The following is a 20597-nucleotide window of genomic DNA, read 5'->3' as shown; positions in this document are numbered from 1 at the left end:
GGAACTAAGAATCACTCCCTTTTAAAATACTCATTAACACCTTTCATTTGATACCCATATTGTACAAACGCATTCTAGAGTCACCCCTGGTCCACCTTTATGGCGATATCTCGAAAAGGCGTCCACCTATAGAACTAAGGCCCACTCCCTATTAAAATACTCATTAACCTTTCATTTGATAACCTTTCATTTGATACCCGTATCATACAAACAAATTCTAGAGTCAGCCCTGGTCCACCTTTATGGCGATATCCCTAAATGGGGTCCACCTATAGAACTATGGCCCATTCCCTCATAAAAAAATCTTTAATACCTTTCATTTGATACACATGTCATACAAACACATTCCAATGTTACCTTCGGTTCATTTTCCTACATGGTTATTTTTCCTTATGTTTTCACCATAGCTCTCAACTGAGTATGTAATGTTCGGTTACACCCGAACTTAACCTTCCTTACTTGTTTTATTTGATTTGATACATCAACTTCCGGCGAAGTACGATTTTGACATTTGTCCATCGAATTTACAAAAACAAAGTACATAGAATTTTTATTTATGTTTGTAGGTAGATAGATAGATAGATAATTAATTGAGGATCGCACTGCGACCATTGGTCTATTGTGCCCTCAACTGCTTCACAGCACCTCATCCAAGCCGACTTCTCTGATGAACCCTAGCAGTTCACCTGGCTTGAGGGATTTGATGTGAGAGTGCTCTGGCCATGGTGAGCCCAAAAACTTAGCCCTACGTCTTGAGATTGCGTCACATTCCTGGAGTATATGTTCCGCCGTCTCCGCTGATCGATCACAAAATCGGCATGTGTTGTTCGATAGTATGCCCAGCTTCTGCATGTGGCTGTTCAGTCTGCAGTGTCCTGTAAGGATAGCTGTTAGGATCCTCAGGTTATCTTTCGACAGGCCCATTAATGCCCTATATCGAGTTGTGTTGTAGCCCCCCAGCAGTAACTTAGATTGCCTCAAGCCTGGCATATTGCGCCAGTGTTCTTCTATGTTTGTAGGTATGTCACCATGCTGCCACCTTGTATCGTTCCGCCATGCATGCATGTGTGTATGTTGCATGTCCCTCCTTTAAATTGGGAACGTCAAAATATGAGCCCTCCTTTAATCTTTTAGCAGCATCCCTACAGCAATAATTTGAGACTTTATTAAGAAAACAAGCATATTCTTGATTTGATCTCCTATTTGTTTATTATTATTTTTAAGCCGCACTCACAATCCACAAACAATTGAATATGTTGTTATTGCGGCTATTTAATTTTAGTGTTATTTTTTTCCGGCTTTATTGCTTTGAAAATCAGCTGCTAAACACAAATACCCACCACAAAAACAAAATACAGAAAAACTGGAATTTCTTGCAGTTCGAGCAGTTCTAGCATTTGTGTTCTCTCAAAAGTACGTACGCTCTGAAAAAATTAATACAATACCACGCTCATACTATATTGTGGAATAGAATTTATATTGTTTATTTATTTATTATTTAATTGTGTGCGTATGAGAGTTCGCGAATACGTTCCACAATGTAAAAGAGAAACAATGGGCAAAATTTCGCGACTGTGTCGTACGATAAAGGAGCTCGTTTTTGTTGTGTAGCTTTATCTGTGATGTGGGAGGCGTATGTGCAAGTGTTGTTAGGCTAGTATCTGTGAGTTAGTTGCTGTTGACATCGGAGTTGTGCATTATATTAACTGTTTAACGATTTTACCGCACCCTGTGCGCGCGCACCTATGTATGCGTGTGTATCTGTGTATGTTTTGTAACGTCCCCTGGTGCATTTCTGTCGGCTGCAACAACAACCATTATCAGCAATCGTGCATTCCCAGTTCACACTTCTTCGGTTTCTTGTAGTTTTGTGCTCTCACTTCGTTTAGCTGCCAATTGGACAAGCCAATCAGTTTGTCGCAGATACTGTCCCGGTACGGTCTTATAGTACGGACAAATTACGGCGCGTTTATTAGCGAACGATTCGAAAGCGGTGCTCCAATCCATTCCAATGACAATATATAATAGTGAATTGATGTTGAAGAAAATATTATAAAAGATGTGAAGCTATATATCACAACGAAGATTTTGCTATTGAATTTTAGAAAAGTGTTACAAGATTTAAAGTGAAATAATTCTTTTTAAGAGAATCAAATAAAACTACAAAAAAAAGTTTAGTGCAACGAAAAATAAACTTGTAATGCGCAACTCAACAGTCCAAACATAGACATACTTCCTTGTTTAGCTGCCAAAACAACTCGGTTGGTATTGCTTTTAATTCCGTGCGGATGCGACAGCAGCGATGTTTACGGTGGCGGTGAACTCGGCAGACGCGCTCGTACCAACAAATGAAAATCACCGCGACGCAGCGTGAGACTCGAAGTGCGATTCATAGACAGTACGTTTGTTGTCATGATTGTTTATTTGTGTTTGTGTGCTTTTCTTTTTTTCTTCTTCTTCTACTACTTTAGCAAAGCGAGTGCTTGATTATTAGAATTTATTTTAGGAACAAACATTTTCAACGTTTGTAAGGAAAATTAGAAATCAACCCCAAATAGAAAGTGCATACACAAAAAACGTTGGTTAGTTGACTGAGAGTACATAGCGAAAGGGAAAAGGGGAACACATACATACAATAAGAGGAAACAGCAGAAGATAGACAAGCGAGGCAGACACTTGAATGGACTGGGAGCAAACGAAACCATAAATAGAATAACCAACCAAACAGACTATCAACAATTTGATTTTTGTTTGTGTAGCGTCATCTATGGATTAAATGATTTTGTTTTTGTTTTTTTTGTCTTTATTTTTTACTTTTTTAATATGATGGGTTTTCGGTACTTGGAATCCTTCTTCACCTTCCGTGCGTTCGTTTTGCTTCACTTTATATCTGTTGTTGCCAACATTCAAGTATGTGTGTGTGCTTGTATTTGTATTTGTGGAGCGTTAACAAAAAAAAAAAAAAAAAAAACGTAGCACAAATGTAGGCGTAAACGAGCGCAGGAAGGACGTTAAATTAGAGTTAGGGTTTTTTGAAATAACTTAAAATAAATGCAAGATAGTAAAAAAAAGTAGGCAGACAGATTTGGTTATTTATTTTTAGACGAAAAGAAGGACGATGTCGTAAAACAAAAAAAATATAGTAAAAAGAAGAATAAACGGAAATTAGTAAACGAAGAAAAGACAAACACAAATTTGAAGATTCGATATATTTTTGGTTTTGAATTTCGAATGTGTTTTCTACATTTTTGTTATTGTTTCTTAAGTTTATCCATGATTTGGTTAATTAAGTGGAAAAATACATAACATTCGAAGTAAAAAATCGTAATAAAAAAAAAAGAAAAAAAAAAAAGAAAACGAATTTAGAGAAAAAATATAGGTAGTTGTGTAGGTGATCGATTTTTAAGCAAACTTTTATTATGGGCTCACTCTTCATTGAACTGCTACTCACAAATTAAAAAATGCTTCTGCATAGAGCGCATTCACATCGAAGCCCGTATATAGCAGCTGAGAAAAGAACTGTCTTAGAAGTTGATACAAATGGGCGAGTGATAGTGTCTAGTGAAACCTAAGTGCAGATATATTGCATCTGTCGGTAGTGGATGCTGTCGCTAACAACTAGACTTTAAAAACTGCATGACGGGTCAATACCTTGTTTAAGCATGAGGCCAGGTGGTACAGTGACAGTAGTATAGAGTCATAAGTGATTGCAAAGATGCTGTATTGCCTATTTGCATATGCTTCCAGGAAGATATTGAAGCCATAAGAGGTAGAGTGATGATGGAACTACTTACTTCCTTAATTAATTGGCTCTTAAGCGTTTAAACGGCTATGACCGTCTAAGAAGGCACACCAGTCGCTTCTGGTTCCGATTAAACGAAGTTATTGCAATAAGGAGTCATCCAAGTCTTAACCTCTTCTACGCGTGTCGAATACTGATACAACTACATTCAAGTTCTTTAAAGAAAAGTCTTTGAGATGAACTAGAAATTTCGACTTAGTCATATTAAATCGATCGCACTCTAGTCGTGCTAGCACCTCAACATACTAGTGACCGTGCTAACTGTGTTTTTATCCGGGACGTTCGATGTTATAGTGACAAAAGTATTTTTTTTCCAAAGAAAGATGCAAAGTGCCGCCAACGCGCTATTAGATATTGCTTGACCATTTCTTGCGTTATTCTGACTGCTGCTATTACCAGTGGACTATTTACCCTTTAATCTTTCTAACTGGTCGGTACAATATATCGCAGAAGGTTTTGAAAAGAACTGCGGGATAATTTTCTTAAATACTATTCATGGATTGCATACCTACCATTCCCTTGGGCATTTACTGTACTAAATACTAACGGTTGTTTTATGTTTTACAAGCGCAGTTATTTGTGATCTGTGACTTGCAAAATTTTGCAAACGCATAAAATTTAATTCTGGCGCTGTGAAAGTTATTACGTTCCTATAATTTTAAGCCTTTTGCATACCCAGCAGTTTCTTGTGGCTTCGAGAGAGTTAAGTAGCAATCAGGCTGGGCTCTCAATTGTGTGTGGGAACGGTATACTTGTAGCTTTCTGAGGCTTGATGTTACTTAAGTGGAATTACTTGCGCTTTGCCGTTGAGAAACCAGGATAGCGAAGCATTGTGGAAAAATATCGCCCAGGATACTACAGGGTTCCCATTTTGTGAAATGTTATGTCGATAAGATAAATATCAAGAACAGTTATATCACAGTAAATCACAGTATTTGCAGTGAACGCTTGTCGACAATACTTTCCTGAGTAGAAAAATTTTCCTTTATGGAATAGCTTACTGAACTATCGAAGAACAGACTTTTCTTATTGGCAGTCATTTATTGTGGTGAAGATTAGGAATTGAGCTGTGGCCTGAGGTATGATATAGATCCCTCATGATTCCAGCCAAGGACTTAAGCGTATGGTATTTGTAATACACCACACCAATATCCCATAGAACCAGTTATTCTTTAAAGTTTTCGACACAAGTGACGTTTTTTCACTCTAACCTGTACATAAGGTCTCTCACTAACCGTCATAAAAAAAAAATAATAATACATGACAGGCAAAAAACTATTTGAATTTTTAATTAAAAGCATATAAACTGAAATCGTCATAAAGTTGATGTACTTTGTGTGTGGCCAATATTTGATGTTACACTTATGTCATATTGATGCTTTAGCTCCTCCCCCGTCAAACTGCATCAAAAAGTAATTTTTGGAAAAAATTGTACGTAGCAGGTTTGCACTCCAAGCCGGCGATGTGTATGTAATACATTTTACTAATAATGGCCAACAAACAACTTTTTTATGCGAGATCAAAACCAAAATTGAAACCGAAAAGCTTTTCAAACACGAATCTGCTTGCCAAAACCTTATTCAATATTCTCGAACAAGACAAGTTTTAAGACATCCTTAAACGTAGTCTTAATTAGCTACTCAAAAAGATCAATGTTAAGCCATTGTGTTTTTTTAAACAAATTGTTTTGAGTTTATCTAAGTTCTAGAAATTTTGAGGTTCCCCAAATTTTTTTGTCTTAGAGACGAATTCATATATATAATATGTATGAATTATCAGATATGATCAGAGATAATCACATAGCAGTATTTTCAGATTGTGTAACAAGATGTAGAGATCATCTGGACCAATTTTAAGCGCCTGGGTATAAAAGGTTTTTAATTTTTTTTGTGAGAGCGAAATTTCCCCAGCGTACTTAGGAGGTGCGGCGAATTGACAAAAAAAAAAAAACTTTACAAACATAAAAAATAAAAGTAATTTTGCAAGTATTTTATGAACGGACACAGTTTTGCCTAAATTAACAAACAAAAAGCTTAAGACAAAAAAGTCTTGATTAAAAGTTGAAGGGGAATGGTTTTAAGACATGCTATCCAATTGTTAGAAAACGAACGAAAATTCAATAAGCAACATAAACATTATCGTATGTATTGCCGTAGGTGAAAGTAACTTAAAATTTTTCAGATTTTATAAAAAAATTAATAAAAACCATTTAGCTGTATATAGGAGAATAGATTCTTATAAAACAACTCACGAAAAACAAAACTCCAGGCAACAAAAATCCAGTCCACCAGTGATATTGAATTTCTTACTAGTTATCTTCGACGTACTAAAAAAAGCTTGAATTCACCAGAAACATTTCGCATTTATAAAAAAGGACCTAAATAAGTTAAACTTCCTTTGTAACTCTCAAGAGTAAAATAAAAAGTAAATGACATAAAGAAATAAGCAATAAAATTCCTGCAGTAATTTGCCATACAAAGTGAATTTGAATGAAAACCATTAAATATGAAACTAAATAAATAAATAAATATAATGGAATGTAATATTAAAAAATAAAAATAAATAAAAAATGAATGAATAAGAATGTAATGTTGTCAATGCAAATATATGTAAGTTTAGTTACATACAGTAATACCATTCTATGTGCATATGTGCGTGTAATAAAAGTTGTAATTAAATGCAAAATTGCTAATAAATAAATAAATCATTTAAATGAAGTGAAAAAGTTACAAGTGATTATTTGGTATTAATATAGAAAAAAAAACCAATTCGCACAAATTCAAATGTTTATAGTAATGAAAGTGAGCTCCTAAATGCATACTAAGTGGATATGTAAGCACGTGTGTCTTATATAAATAAATGCGGATAACAATAAATATCATTAGCAATTTGTATGTGAAACAAAAAAATTATTTTCATGTTGGACGAAGCGTAAATTAATCCAAACTCAGTGTGAATGGCTGCTCAATATTCCGAACGTTTGAGTTTTATTTAAAAGGTTTGTCACAATCTTCATACAATTTATAAGCTATTTATAGGGATACGATTTTATATGTACATATGTATTTATATATGTATGTATTAGAATATAATTGTTGAAGAAATTGGTCTTCGAATATTGGCATTTGATCGTTCGCATCTTAAGTTAAATTTTTGCAATGTAGGTTCCTGTGCACTCATCTCAGATCGCTATTTAAAATGAACGATATCGGACTAGTTCGATATAGAAAATTTCGAAAAACCGAAAAAGTACGATAATTCATTACCAAAGACAGATAAAGCGATGAAACTTGGTAGGTGAGTTGAACTTATGACGCAGAATAGAAAATTAGTAAAATTTTGGACAATGGACGTGGCACCGCCCACTTTTAAAAGAAAGTAATTTAAAAATTTTGCAAACTGTAATTTGGCAGTCGTTGAAGATATCATGATGAAATTTGGCAGGAACGTTACTCCTATTACTATATGTACGCTTAATAAAAATAAGCAAAATCGGAGAAGGAATACGCCCACTTAAAAAAAAAATTTTTAAAGTAAAATTTTAACAAAATATTTAATATCTTTACGTGGCGTGATTTACCTCCGAGAACATTTCGCCCACATTTTCATGTTTTATGCCGACTGAAAACGGCAGCTGCCTGGCAGTTGCAGTTTAACTGTAAAAATTTCATGACAGAAGTACACGCGGAAGGTTTGCCAAACCACTACCCATGGTGGAATAACCAGGTGAAGTAAGCCGTTAATTGTCTCGCTCTAAATTCTTCTTTGTTCTGTCATTCGGCTATCTGAAAATTGTTCACTAATGTTGTCCCCGATAATGTGTTGTGTTTTTTTTTTTTGCATTTTTCAGGAGTAAAATATGCCACATTTAGCTGTCTTTGGTGTTGGCTTCCATAAGTAAAACCGTGATAAACTATTACGTTCATATTGTTAATGTTTCCATTATATATGTACATATGTATGTTTAAATTGTTCCAAAAAAATTTAGACAGGTCTTTGTTAAAACAAACTATTTGTACTCACGTCATATCCAACAAGGATTTCCACCTGTGCCGCGTTACTGAAAACTTTTGAGAAATGTTGCTTTCATTCCTGCATCAAGAACACCAAATCTGTCGTATTACACCTTATTTATGTAAAAACTTCGACAAAACAATGGATATCGATATATAGTTACAAACAACTGTAACTCCTTGTTGTTTTGTCGTAAGAAACAGACCAATCAGAGAAGAGGAATGTTACAGTTTTGGAATGTAATTTCGAATATATGACTCCGGCTCTATCGGATCAGCTTTTTGTTTGTCCATAAGCTTTATAATAAAGTTGTTATATTCTACCTTATGGCACATAATGATTCCTTACGTAAGTATTACTTTATGTGAGCTATAACACAAACACAACGGTATCTTTCAAATAAATATTATTCCTGTTGACATAAGTACAGAAAAACAAGGAGTTATCCCATTCGTGTGGATGCGATTTTCAACGGGTCGAGTCCTTTGTTTTATGCAGCATATATGAATCATTGCATAGCTCTTTTGTCTAAATGTGTACTTAGAAACCCAGTTAAATGTTTCTGAAGTCAGAAATTCCATTTTGCTCGGAAGCGGTTTGGAAGCAGATGAAACAGTTATAGAATCGAATGGCAAAGACACGGAACGAAAATCAATAATGGCCAATACAAGGAAACGTGTTTAAAATGGGCTCTATGTGGGCCTTTCTGAGAAATCGACCAAAAAATAAAAGCGAACTTCAGGACATTCTTGTTTATTTTGCACCTTCTGTTAGCGTTCGAGTCGCTGAACTGTCCAATAAATAACTCAAATATTCAGTATATCAAAATTATCTGTATTTACAACACTACTATAGTAGAAGTACTTCAAAATTAAATTACTCACGTATTTCACTTGTAGCGTGTTAAAATTAAGCTGAGCATATTCGAAGCAGCACTGATATCGCTTGTCATACCTATATATATCTGCTTTAACCACTGATACTTTTAACATTAGTGCACTCGATAGATATAGAAGATGTGTGTCTAATAAACCTCATTTCGATACACATGAATTGACCCAACTAAACAAAAGCACGTGCTGAAAACTGCAGATATGTATGTACTACCAGTGTGCCATTATAACGTGGTACAATACATATCTATACTCTTTTTGTTTGTATTTATTTAACTCATAAGCTTATTTTTCAAAACCAACAAGAAATGAGCTTTCATTACCTAAATAGAAGCGCACACCGTCACTTTGTTGTGGTTGAAACAACAAACGATTCTACTGTTATCATTCGCCACAATATATTACGGCTGTTAACTTTTGGTATCTGCATCAAATTACCCTTTTTTGTTGCAAACAAAGAAATATTGCCCCAACCTTTTTCAGTGGCATCAAAAGTAGTAGCGGTGATGTGAGCGATCTTACTCCGCCGATATCAACCCTTACCTAAACAAAAAAAAACTTTAGAGAAAACAGTAGCAATCTGTGAAGGCAGCAGATACAGTTTTTGTTGTTGTAACAGCAGATAGCGTTCACCAACGCACGTGCATAATGAGTTGGAAAAGTCAAAAATGATTAATTAAATCAACGCATAGACCAACATATAAAAGTCAAAATTACAAACACGCAGACGCTATTAGTATGCATTCACCAAAAACAAATTGGTGTTTTGGATGTTTAAATTTTTGGAATTTTAAATAAGCAATTGTTTGCCATAAATGAAGTTCAATTGTGCAAAGGCATCGTTTAGAGTTTAGAGAAGGGTTACTTGGCTGTATGTACATGTGTTCGGGCACATGTTTTCTACGTACATGCATAAGTACATACGTAAATACGTAGTACATATGTTGCTATTTGTAGCCCAAAATGTACGGAAATTGTTTGCTTACTAATTTCAATTTCAATTGCAAATACAGTTTTTAATTTTGATTGTAAACGTCTATGAATACAATGCAAATTTATGCCGTCATTAGTCCCATTTTAGTCATATTTCCTTGTTTTCTTTGACTTCATTTTCATCAGCTGATTAAATCATTAAATGGTTGAGAATTTGCGATGAGCTAACAAAGCGCTTTGCATATGAATGGACAGTGAGCACAATGCAAAATTTTGTCCATACTTAATGAATGTAAGTGTGGATATATGAAGTGCGATGTACGGGTTCAATTTTCCATCTGATTTTGCTTTGCTTTTGTTATAATGCATGCCAATTTCAATAATTATCAACAATTGTTGTATGGTTTGCCCTTTGTCGATATTTTGAATTTTCTAGTAAAATAACTTCAAGCGAAGAGGTCAATAGTTAATGTTAGTTAATATGTGAGGTTAGCAGCGCGGTTGCAGAATTATTATCTGTTTCGAGCAGATAACTGCAGAAACGTCTATTGCTGAAGAGCAGAAACTAGTGACGTGCAATAGTGTCAATGGAAATAAAGTCAAAAATAAATAAAATGTCTTCACATCTTCACTTCAATCCCCTTTTTTTTACGAATAATAATGGGGGAAAAAAAAACGAAAAAATTTGTAAAAAAAAGTTCTGGATAAATAGGAACAATCCTTCATTATGACTTTAGGACTTACAAAGACCAACTTAGGGGAAAATATACCTGGTACTACTCATCTCTAAATTTCGCCCTTTTTAAAAAATTAATACTCGGCATGACCTTCGTTTCAACGCGTGAAATCTTCCTTATGAAAATAATTTACTCATTTGAATGTAATCTATTTACATTCATACTTACTTACCAAACGGAAGCTTAATCGTTTAAAATGCCAGTTGGTAACACCAATGAAATTTAAATCGTTTTCCACTTGGCCCTTCCAGTCATCCTCTTCCTGTGCTTTGGTAAGCATGTTCTGATAAGAATAACTTCTTGGCTGGAACATCATTTGTTATTAGCATAACATGACCTAAACAGCGTAGACGCTGTGGTTAAAACCGCTGGACTCATGTAAGATGATAGGACTTGGGTGATTATTGCTTGTGAGGACAAAAATCTTCGGTACTCGCCGTCGCCAACGCGCAGACGTCCGTAAATCTTTCGAAGAAATTTTCTCTCAAACACTCCCAGATGTGGCCATATATACGGACAGGTACGATAAGTGAGTTGTAGGGCATGATGTTCGTTCGTCGAGAGGACCTTACTTTCCATTTGCCTACTTAATCCAAAATAGCATTTATTGGCAGGAGTGATTCTGCGCTAATGTTGGTTTCCAAATAAAGGAAGTATTTTACTATTTCATTAAATTCATCAAATTATGGCTGGCAAGAGTGACTTGGTTACCAAGGCTCAAATGCGCCGACTCTTTGCTTGATGACATCAGGTAATTTGTTTTGTCCTCATTAATCATCAAACCCCTCTCGTCCGCTTCTATTAGATTCCAATAATGGAGCATGCACTCGTTCCACCATATTTTGCATACAAGTTGATGCATTCGCCTTTCCTCGCCACCATATTTGTAAAGCTCCGCAGGCAGTTCATCAATGCCAACGGCCTTGTTAGTTTTTATTCTGTTATTGCTATTCTGATTGACATAGATTACGAACTCGGGTTCATCATCTTCCCTGGTTGTTTCGTCGCTATCTCCATTTGGGAGCACAAACATGGGTTTTCTCCATAATCTAACCACTCTTTCCGCATAATCTATGCACCTCTATTACCTCAAAATACAATTAAATTATTTCAAATAAAGTACTCGACTTCAGCAACAACACCGATTCTAAACAGTTGGGACCGAAATCAGAATCACAAGTAGAAATCACTCAGATATAAGTAATGAATAGGACTAAGGACAAACATAAAACAAACCTCACCCTTAACCTAATAACACTTACGAAAATAACTTATAATTAAACATATCAGGCGAAGATTATCCGTGAAGGTTTTGGGGAGTGTTATCGATTTTGATGGTCCTTTGCCAGATAGATATTGCCCCGGTACATTCTGGTAACAACCAACATGTACAAGCGCGACCATCTCGGCAACGATTTGATATGACCACGTGTAACCTTTTAGGCCATACCACTCCCCACCCCTTAAATCCATTAGGAGCTTGGCGTCGCCAGAACTTTGTGTATGATACATTTATATTTGTAACAGGATTAGTCCGCGTAGGTGAGGTTGGCAATTGAGTTGCGGAAGCTATGAGTTGCGCCTATCAACCCCTTGAATCTCACAACAATGGTCATGTCTCTGAGCTTAACACTTCAAAGTGTCACAAATTTTAACAAAAAACCTACAACAGGAATCCAAAAATTCGACAGTCAAAAACAAGAAAACTTTTAAATTGTTTAAGTAACAAAAATTCAAAGTTGTCATAACCACCTAAGGTTAGATAATGTGAAGAGATCAGGCAGGGTTTGAAACTTATTTTGCTTGTTGCAAATTGAAGCTGTAAGATGAACCTAACTTTTCTTTAAAAATACAGATATATATATACTTAATATACATAAATACTTAATAAAATATGCACATTTAAAGAAAGAGCCCCCAGTGTTACTCAAGTTGTTGCTTTGCGAAGAGTCAACCTTACAAACATCGTGAATGTATGCTATACAAAGTTGTTGTTGCCCCTGCTATTATTATATGAGTTCCGTTAATTTCTTCGTTTCTTTGCAATATTAAGGAATTAAATGTTCCAGCTGTTTGGTGACAAAATTCGTCTGTGGTGAAATTTTGTTGTTACAACAATTTTACAACCCTTAACGACCAACAGCCAAAGGACTCATTATTTCATTGTGTATGGGTTTAATTGTGTATGTATGTACAGGTGTTTTTGCTTATATTTCTGGAGGTATACAATTCTAAACCTTTTGTACTTTCATTCCAAAAAGGTTCGTTCGTTGTACGAAATCATGATTGTACCGTTTAAAGCCACGGTGAGGGCGTTAAAGCGAACATTAAACCCACTGTGGCAATCTAAGCACTTGCTATAAGCCACCCTTTTTCTATATACATATACATAAATATTTCGAAACAATTATATACAAAACAATACTTTTCTCGCCTTATATTCGTAGAAGATTTATATTATTCGTAGATGACTACGACATAAAGCTAGCACCAGCATTGGGCGCTTTCAGCGAACAGAACGTTTGTAAATATATTATTTGAGCAGAAGGTCTCCTATTCGTCGCATGTACTAAGATTTCCCTCATATATAGTTTGCTGTTATTCCTCTTAAACCATTTTAGTAATATTTTGACGCCTCATATAATTAAGGATATTCATAACCAGCGGTTTACAATGTTAAAGAACTGCCAAATAGCCGAGCAAGCACGTTGAAAGAATCTGCCGTAACAAATGTATGCTCTGTAATTTGACGTGAAATCGAAACCGTTGAATGAATCAAAAATACTAACGGTGTGTTCAGAAAGTTATTGTTCAGCGAATGATAAAGAGTTACATTTGCACCCATTGTGTTGCAATGATCATTGTAAAAGTTTACAAGCAAGATATGTATCAGCTGTTCCGATTCTATGAATTTTGTGAATATTTTGAATTGAATCCGTGGACTTTATGATGAATTTGACAAAAATTTCGACATAAAAAATTACTCACATTGCCTGTTCTATGCAGACAACCCAACTTTCGTTCTTTTGCTGGACCAGAGTCAAAATTAAAATTTCAAATAATTCTTTTGTTCGATCAAAGCTGGAATACGATATTATATATCAATTTTCAAAAAATTCAAATAGCATAGAGAACATTCGTTCGATCCGCTTTTTGAATGTTTCATTTTACTATCATCAAGATTTTACTACTAAACCATATCTGATTCTAAACCAAAAACAGCATTGAACAGCCTTACGTCAAAATAGAAACACTTTAAACACTTTGCGATGTAAGAAAATATCAAATTCATTAGGAAAGATTTATAAATATAAAGCGCGTCAGAAATATGAGAACAGGATAAGAAAGTTCGCGAAGTTTTGAGTGTATAACATAATCGCGACTTACAACATCCCGACCATTCATTATTGCGACACGAGTGAATCCCGACAACATGTAAGTTTGGAAATCACACACGATGTCATAAAGAATACACATCTTCGTTATTGTTCCCTTATTTATACATCTCCGCACAATAAGACTTACGCGATCCAACACCAGCTATGCGATCCACAGTATTTCTGTTCGTAGTGGACCTTCGGCAGTGCTTAAAAAAGGCATTAATAATAACGAAAGTTTATGTCTGGATTGTGTGTTGTCGGGATTTTGAGTTGTCTGGATATTGCTTAGTTGATATTGTCTTGCCGTGAATTCGTTATGTCGGGATTTAGTTATGTCTGGACTTTCTCTTGTTGAGATTTTTTAAAATTGCTGGGGTTCTAAAAGTCGGGATAATTAAATGCCCCCGAAGTATTACCAAATCAAAAATAAATAAAGTACATAGAATTTGTTAGAAACATTAAAGTAAGTGCTTATTTGAATATATTTAGATATATATTTAAATGGGCAAAATCACCAGAAGGCACACCTTTGCTGACTCACCCGTCTGCTTTAAAATAAAAAAAAAAAAAACTACATGTCTTCAGTTTGACCTCTTTATCTAAATAAGTGGAGCTTAGCAGGATGATGCACTTGAGATGAGAACTTTGGTACTTTCGTAAAAATTTTCAGCGTTTCATTGATTCAAATAAACAAGCTTATGACGTGGATTTTGTCGAAGGCTGAGGTAACACTCAGATAACACAGTGTTAGATCCCTCACCAACCTACACTGAATAAATAGTAATCTAGTATTTAGGTGCTAAGCTCGAATACAGTCACAAACGCGGCTTGAGATGTTGAGAGGTAATCAGCTTGCTGTCCCAAGATATGGAGAGCGTGAGATCAAGATGAGTTCGCTTGCCAATATCCTATGAATAGAGTAGGGTGTACGCCGTCGGAGAATCATGGTCGGCAACAGTTGGAGAGCGTCGGTGGTGACGCTATGATAGCTGGTGGCCGCGGCCAAACAGAGCGGCAATCGACGGTGGCAGTCGATTCTAAATCGATTTGGAATTTGTTTGAAAACCGGAACTGCCCTGAATGTGTTTCCAAATTTATTATGCCCTGCTAGGCCCACTTGCCGAACAGAAAGTTCACTTTTATCTCGGAGTTAATCTTAAAATTAGTCAAAAATATATAAGTCTAACCCTTCATTGGAAGTAACACATGTATATCTGAGTAAAAATTTTTACTTGTCGTTCCGCATCTGGGTCTAGGAGGGCATATAACATTTTAAAACACGTCCACATCTGTTCCGGTTCTCAAACAAATTCCGAATTCCTAAATTTTTTCATGCATGGAATATCTTTACCAAATATTGAATACCTGATTCAAATATTATCGGAAATAAAGCGAGTTTAAATATTTCCTAATAAGCGGCGTGACACAGCCCCTATTCAAAAATTCGATACAGATTAATATGTAAAGTACATATATATGACCAGTTTTTGTCGAGATGAAATTTCTTTTGCCTGAGGGCGTGGACCCGACCTAATTTTTCCTAACCATTCTTGAACCGTAACGAAGAAAAAAAAAAAAAAATTACCGAAATCGATTAAGCCGTTTTTGAGTATTAGCGAAACTAATACTAATTTCACACAGACGGCTTATTGAACAATAAAGGCAATTTTCTACATTAAGACGCTTATTGAGCTCTATCTTCCCTACAAAATTCGAATCTATTATTATTTCATTAGTAGCTAATCGAATGCCTAATGAAGTCAAAAGCACAATGCAACTCTGTTGGCAGCGTTCCGCTTCCGTTTCCGTTTCTTAGTTTTCAAAGCAAATGTCATTGTCTGCATGGCGGAACGATACCGAACAGCTGATTATAACCTTTTTTATTTGATTTGATACATCAACTACCGGCGCAGTACGATTTTGACATTTGTCCATCGAATTTACAAGTACATGGAATTTTTTTTGTTTGTAGGTATGTCAACATGCTCCCACCTTGTATCGTTCCGCCATGATTGTCTGTCTCATCCTTCATACTAATCGAGCAGTTACTTCTGTGTGAAAGCAAAAAATTTACGATTTCATTAGCAGGTGAAATGAGATCATTAAGTTTCTGTGTGAAAACAGTATAACGCACAGCAATCCATTTATACTCAATATATATAGATCACTAAAATCAACGTTGGCATTTCAGGACTTTCTTAGTTCAAAAACGTCTTCCTATAGCGTCTAATCGATAAATATTACTAAATTTGCTGGGTTTTTGTGATTCCTTTTGTATTGAATTATCTTTATTTGTAATATACAACTCACAAGGAATTTCGGGTTGTTTAATAACAGCTTGTTTAGACATTAAAGAATTCGTGAATTTCGCCATATGCTATAAACTATACCATATAATCACAAATATATTTGACTAGTGACTTGTGTGGTAATTTTTTTAAAGTACATTTCACTAACCACAATAATTTACCCACAGTTCAAGATAGTCGTGAATCCTTACTGCTTTTGGTAAACTACATGAATGACAACCAGGAGTGAGGTAACAATTTAATTTGCATCAACCCACAAGATTTTAACAACAACCTTCCCAAATGCCAAACGACGCACACCCGCCACTTGTCCCTTCCTTTCAAATATAACTAGCGCAAAAATAGATATCAAACTGTCAAATTTATCAGTTTAGTAATAAATACAAGGAGAGACTTTCATAAGCCAATTCTAGATAAATATTTACATAAAATATGCTTGGAGCATGAAAAGTATTTCAATGGTATACAACTCGTTTTCTTTGTTTTTGGCTCGTCCTATAAAGGGTGCTTTCTAATAAAATTTTAGAACACTGTTACGCCGACTTGATTCGCAATTAAAATTTCATACGTGAGCAATGTATTGTTTTTTTTTTTTTCATTAGATCCTTGGTCAAATGTGGCCCATTATAGGAAGAAATCCGTTGCACGCATTAGATGTTTACTGCCTGGAGTACAAGCTACAACTGATTAACTGCTTGTGTTACTGAATCTCTGTCCCTGCGCTCGCACGACATATGTGACCCGGTCTATGAAAAGGCGGCTTATGAAAAAAAAAAAAACAGCTGTTTACAGCTGTTTCTCGCAATTTCTTTTTTGAGTCATAAGCCACCTTTTCAAAGACCGGGTCACATATAGTTGTACGCCGAATAGTTTTCCCAAGCTAGTGCACCGCTGCCTTAGATACATAAATCATTCTGATATTCATTTACTATTGCTTATTTTAGAAACAAAATAATACTCATAATTTTTGGGATCATACATTTTTTTTATAAATTCGGTCACCGGTGAAATTTTACCCATTGTAAGCAAATTATTTTGTGTTTTCTGTAGAGAATCCCTTGGTCGACAATCGTATTGTTGAATTTGCCTTTATCATTTCTTCTTACATTTTTAAGATTTTTTTTTCAAAGCAACTATATTGTAAATTAATGTATTTCTGCATATCCTAAGGTTTGAGCCAACTACCCAAGTTCTATCTTCTACCCCACGTCTATGTCCATTTCTACATAGGTATCTATCTCCATATAACTACATTTCCATCCATTCCAGTCCATCTCCATATCCACCTACATCCATATTTCTGTGCCCGCTTCATCCGTATGTATCTGTATCTCCATGCTCGCTCCAACTCCTCATCCATACTCACTCTACCTTCATGCCCTGCTCAATTCCCATCCCACTACCGACACCTTCATCTTTCTATCCATGTTTAATCTTATCTAAACTTTCACCTCTACCCCTTTTTCTATCTCTACGATACTCTCCATTTCTATCTTTATCTTCGCCTGTATCTCAATGTTCATCCACATCTCCATCTCAGGCTCCAGCCCTATCTTCGTATATCTGTATATCTCACTCCATTTTACTCAGTCAACATTCCTATTACCTTCTTAATCGCCCCATTCATTACCTTTCTCTGCTCAGAGTCCGTCCCCGTATCTATCTTCATTTTCTTCTCAAGTGCTATATTCACTTTTGCTTTTAAGATTTTCACTCTTATGAGAGATGCCTAGAAGACTACAGTGAAAATTATTTGAGAAAAAGCTTGTATTTAACCAAAGGGTTGAAGCTTCTGCTCCAACTCATGTTCTGCTACTTAAACTTTTCCCAATAAATAACCTAGAGTTTTTATGCCGACCTCGGGCGGTCTTTGTAAGCGTTTCTGAAATAGTGCGTTTCCGAAAGGCAGCGAGGAAATGGTGTTCATATTGTTGTTTTTGTAGCGATGAAGACACTCCCCGAAGATTTTGGGAATTGTTATCGATGTTTCCTGATCCTTTGCCGGGTATAGATCCGGCACGTTCCGGTAGCAACTACCGTTAAGGTACAAGTCCGCCATCTTGGTAACGTTTTAATAGGACCAAATTGAACCTTTTAGGCCAAACCGCCATCCCCACCCCTAGTTACAAGAGGAACTTGGGGCAGCCAGCGCAATTTATAGCCTCTCCAACCCAATTGTCAACCTCACCTACCCGTGGCGAATCCAGGGGCGATAGCAGGTGATAATTTAAGTATTTTAGTCGCCCCTAACAACAGGCATACCTGCCGCGGGTATATTCTAAGCCCCCTAGCCAGCTGGAGGATATGGTGTTCACTCATTCAGTCATCGATGAGTACATTATTTACCTTATGTTGCTAAAACAAACACCCTTTACTCGCATAAACGGAATAAAAACTGTATTGTAGTAAAGGCAAAGTGTAGAGTGGATCGATATTGAACCTTTTGTGTTTCCAACCCTTCTGAAGGAATGCTACAATGTTATTTACCTATATTTATCCCAAAGTTTATTAATGTGTACGTATGTATGAGTGTGCTCTTATTTATATAGTAACATCGTTGGGCTTGTTTCCTCCTTCAGCAATTTGAATGTCCTGACGAAAATATTGCAACAAATGAAATTCACATTAACAGTCAAGCCAAAATGTACTTCAGCTATTGCGGCTTATGTAAGTATGTGTTTGTAAGCTCGTTCAACTTTCGAAGGCTTCAGGACATGTTGTTTTCATTTGAGTTGTTGTTGTTGTTGTTGTTGTTGCATGGCTGTGCGCCAAAAAAAAACTTTCATTAAATACTACACCAAGTAATTAAGTATTTTATCTTAACCCATTAACATCCGTTTGCTTGTTGTTTTTCATTCCAAAATATCTCCACTCTATCGTCTTCATAAAATTCACTTTCAGTCTTTTTTCTACTTTTGTTCATCATTATTTCCATTTTCTCCTTAATTTTACATTTTCATTAATTTCAATACTCTGAGAAGAGCAAATAGTCAAGCAGAGAAGAGCATTTATATGTCCTGGCATACAAACAGATGAAAGTTTTCATATTTGTGGAAGTGAATTCATATGTGAATTTTCATGTGTTCATATGCCAATATAGTTTTTTTTTTTTATTTTGTATTAATATGCTTGACTGGTTATATAAACTGGTGGCCGCCGTGTTTATTTTGGTAGCGTGCTCCGCCTACCATACCGAAGACCATGGGTTTACTCCCCAGACAAAGCAACATAAAAATTTTAGAAACAAGTTGTTTCAATTATAAGAAAGTTTTTCTAAGCGGGGTCGGCCTTCGGCAGTGTTTGGCAAGCACTCCGAGTGTATTTCTGCCATGAAAAGCTTATCTGCCTTGTAGATGCCGTTCGGAGTCGACATAAAACAAGTAGGTCCCGTCCCGCCAATTTGTAGGAAAAATTAAAAGGAGCATGACGAAAATTGGAAAAGAAGCTCGGCCTAAAATCTTTTCGGAGGTTATCGCGCCTTTCATTTATTATACTCAGCTGAGCAGAGCTCACAGAATATATTAACTTTGTTTGCATAACGGTAATCCGTAACGGCATAAACAAATCGAGATAGATATAGACTTCTATATATCAAAATGATCTGGGCGAAAAAAGAAATTCATTTAGCCATGTCCGTCCGTCCATCCGTAAACACGATAACTTGAGTAAATTTTGAGGCATCTTGATGAAATTTGGTACGTAGGTTCCTGAGCACTCATCTCAGATCGGTATTTAAAGTTAACGAAATCGAACTACAACCACGCCCACTTTTTCGATATCGAAAATTTCGAAAAACCGAAAAAGTGCGATAATTCATAACCGAAAACGGATATAGCGATGAAACTTGGTAGGTGCGTTGACCTTATGACGGAAAATATTAAATTAGTAAACTTTTATACAATGGGCGTGGCACCGCCCACTTTTAAAAGAAGGTAATTTAAAAGTTTTGCAAGCTGTAATTCCGCAGTCGTTGAAGATATGATGATGAAATTTGGCAGGCACGTTCCTCCTATAACTATATGTGTGCTAAATAAAATCTAGCAAAATCGGGTGACGAACACGCCCACTTAAAAAAAAATTTTTTTTTAAGTCAAATTTTAACAAAAAATGTAATATCTTTACAGTATATAAGTAAATTATGTCAACATTCAACTCTAGTAATGATATGGTGCAAAAAAATACAAAAATAAAAGAAAATTTCAAAATGGGCGTGGCTCCGCCCTTTTTCATTTAATTACTCTAGAATACTTTTAAGGCCATAAGTCGAACAAAAATTTACCAATCCTTGCGAAATTTGGTAGGTGCATAGATCTTATCACGGTAACTGTTTTCTGTGAAAATGGGCAAAATCGGTTGAAGCCACGCCCATTTTTTGTACACAGTCGACCGCCTGTCCTTCCGCTGGTCGTTAACACGATAACTTGAGCAAAAAACGATATATCTTTACTAAACTTAGTTCACGTACTTTTCTGAACTCACTTTATCTTGGTATAAAAAATGGCCGAAAACCGACAATGACCACGCCCACT

The 20597-nt window shown here is 35.7% G+C and overlaps 1 protein-coding gene across 3 annotated transcripts in view; it reads left to right on the top strand.

Annotated features, from left to right (window-relative positions):
• The first annotated feature begins 1924 nt into the window (after window positions 1-1924).
• robo1 (roundabout 1) overlaps window positions 1925-20597 on the top strand; it is a 610999-nt gene continuing 592326 nt past the window's right edge. For all 3 annotated transcript variants that reach the window (XM_067776766.1, XM_067776767.1, XM_067776765.1), the window contains exon 1: window positions 1925-6800. The gene's annotated coding sequence lies outside the window, so the exon portion shown is untranslated. The remainder of the gene's footprint in view (window positions 6801-20597) is intronic.

This window comes from Eurosta solidaginis, chromosome 3, assembly GCF_040869045.1.
Source record: "Eurosta solidaginis isolate ZX-2024a chromosome 3, ASM4086904v1, whole genome shotgun sequence".
Classification (NCBI taxonomy): domain Eukaryota; kingdom Metazoa; phylum Arthropoda; class Insecta; order Diptera; family Tephritidae; genus Eurosta; species Eurosta solidaginis.
The sequence above is the reverse complement of the archived record's forward strand: the minus strand, read 5'-3'. Positions and strand labels throughout refer to the sequence as shown.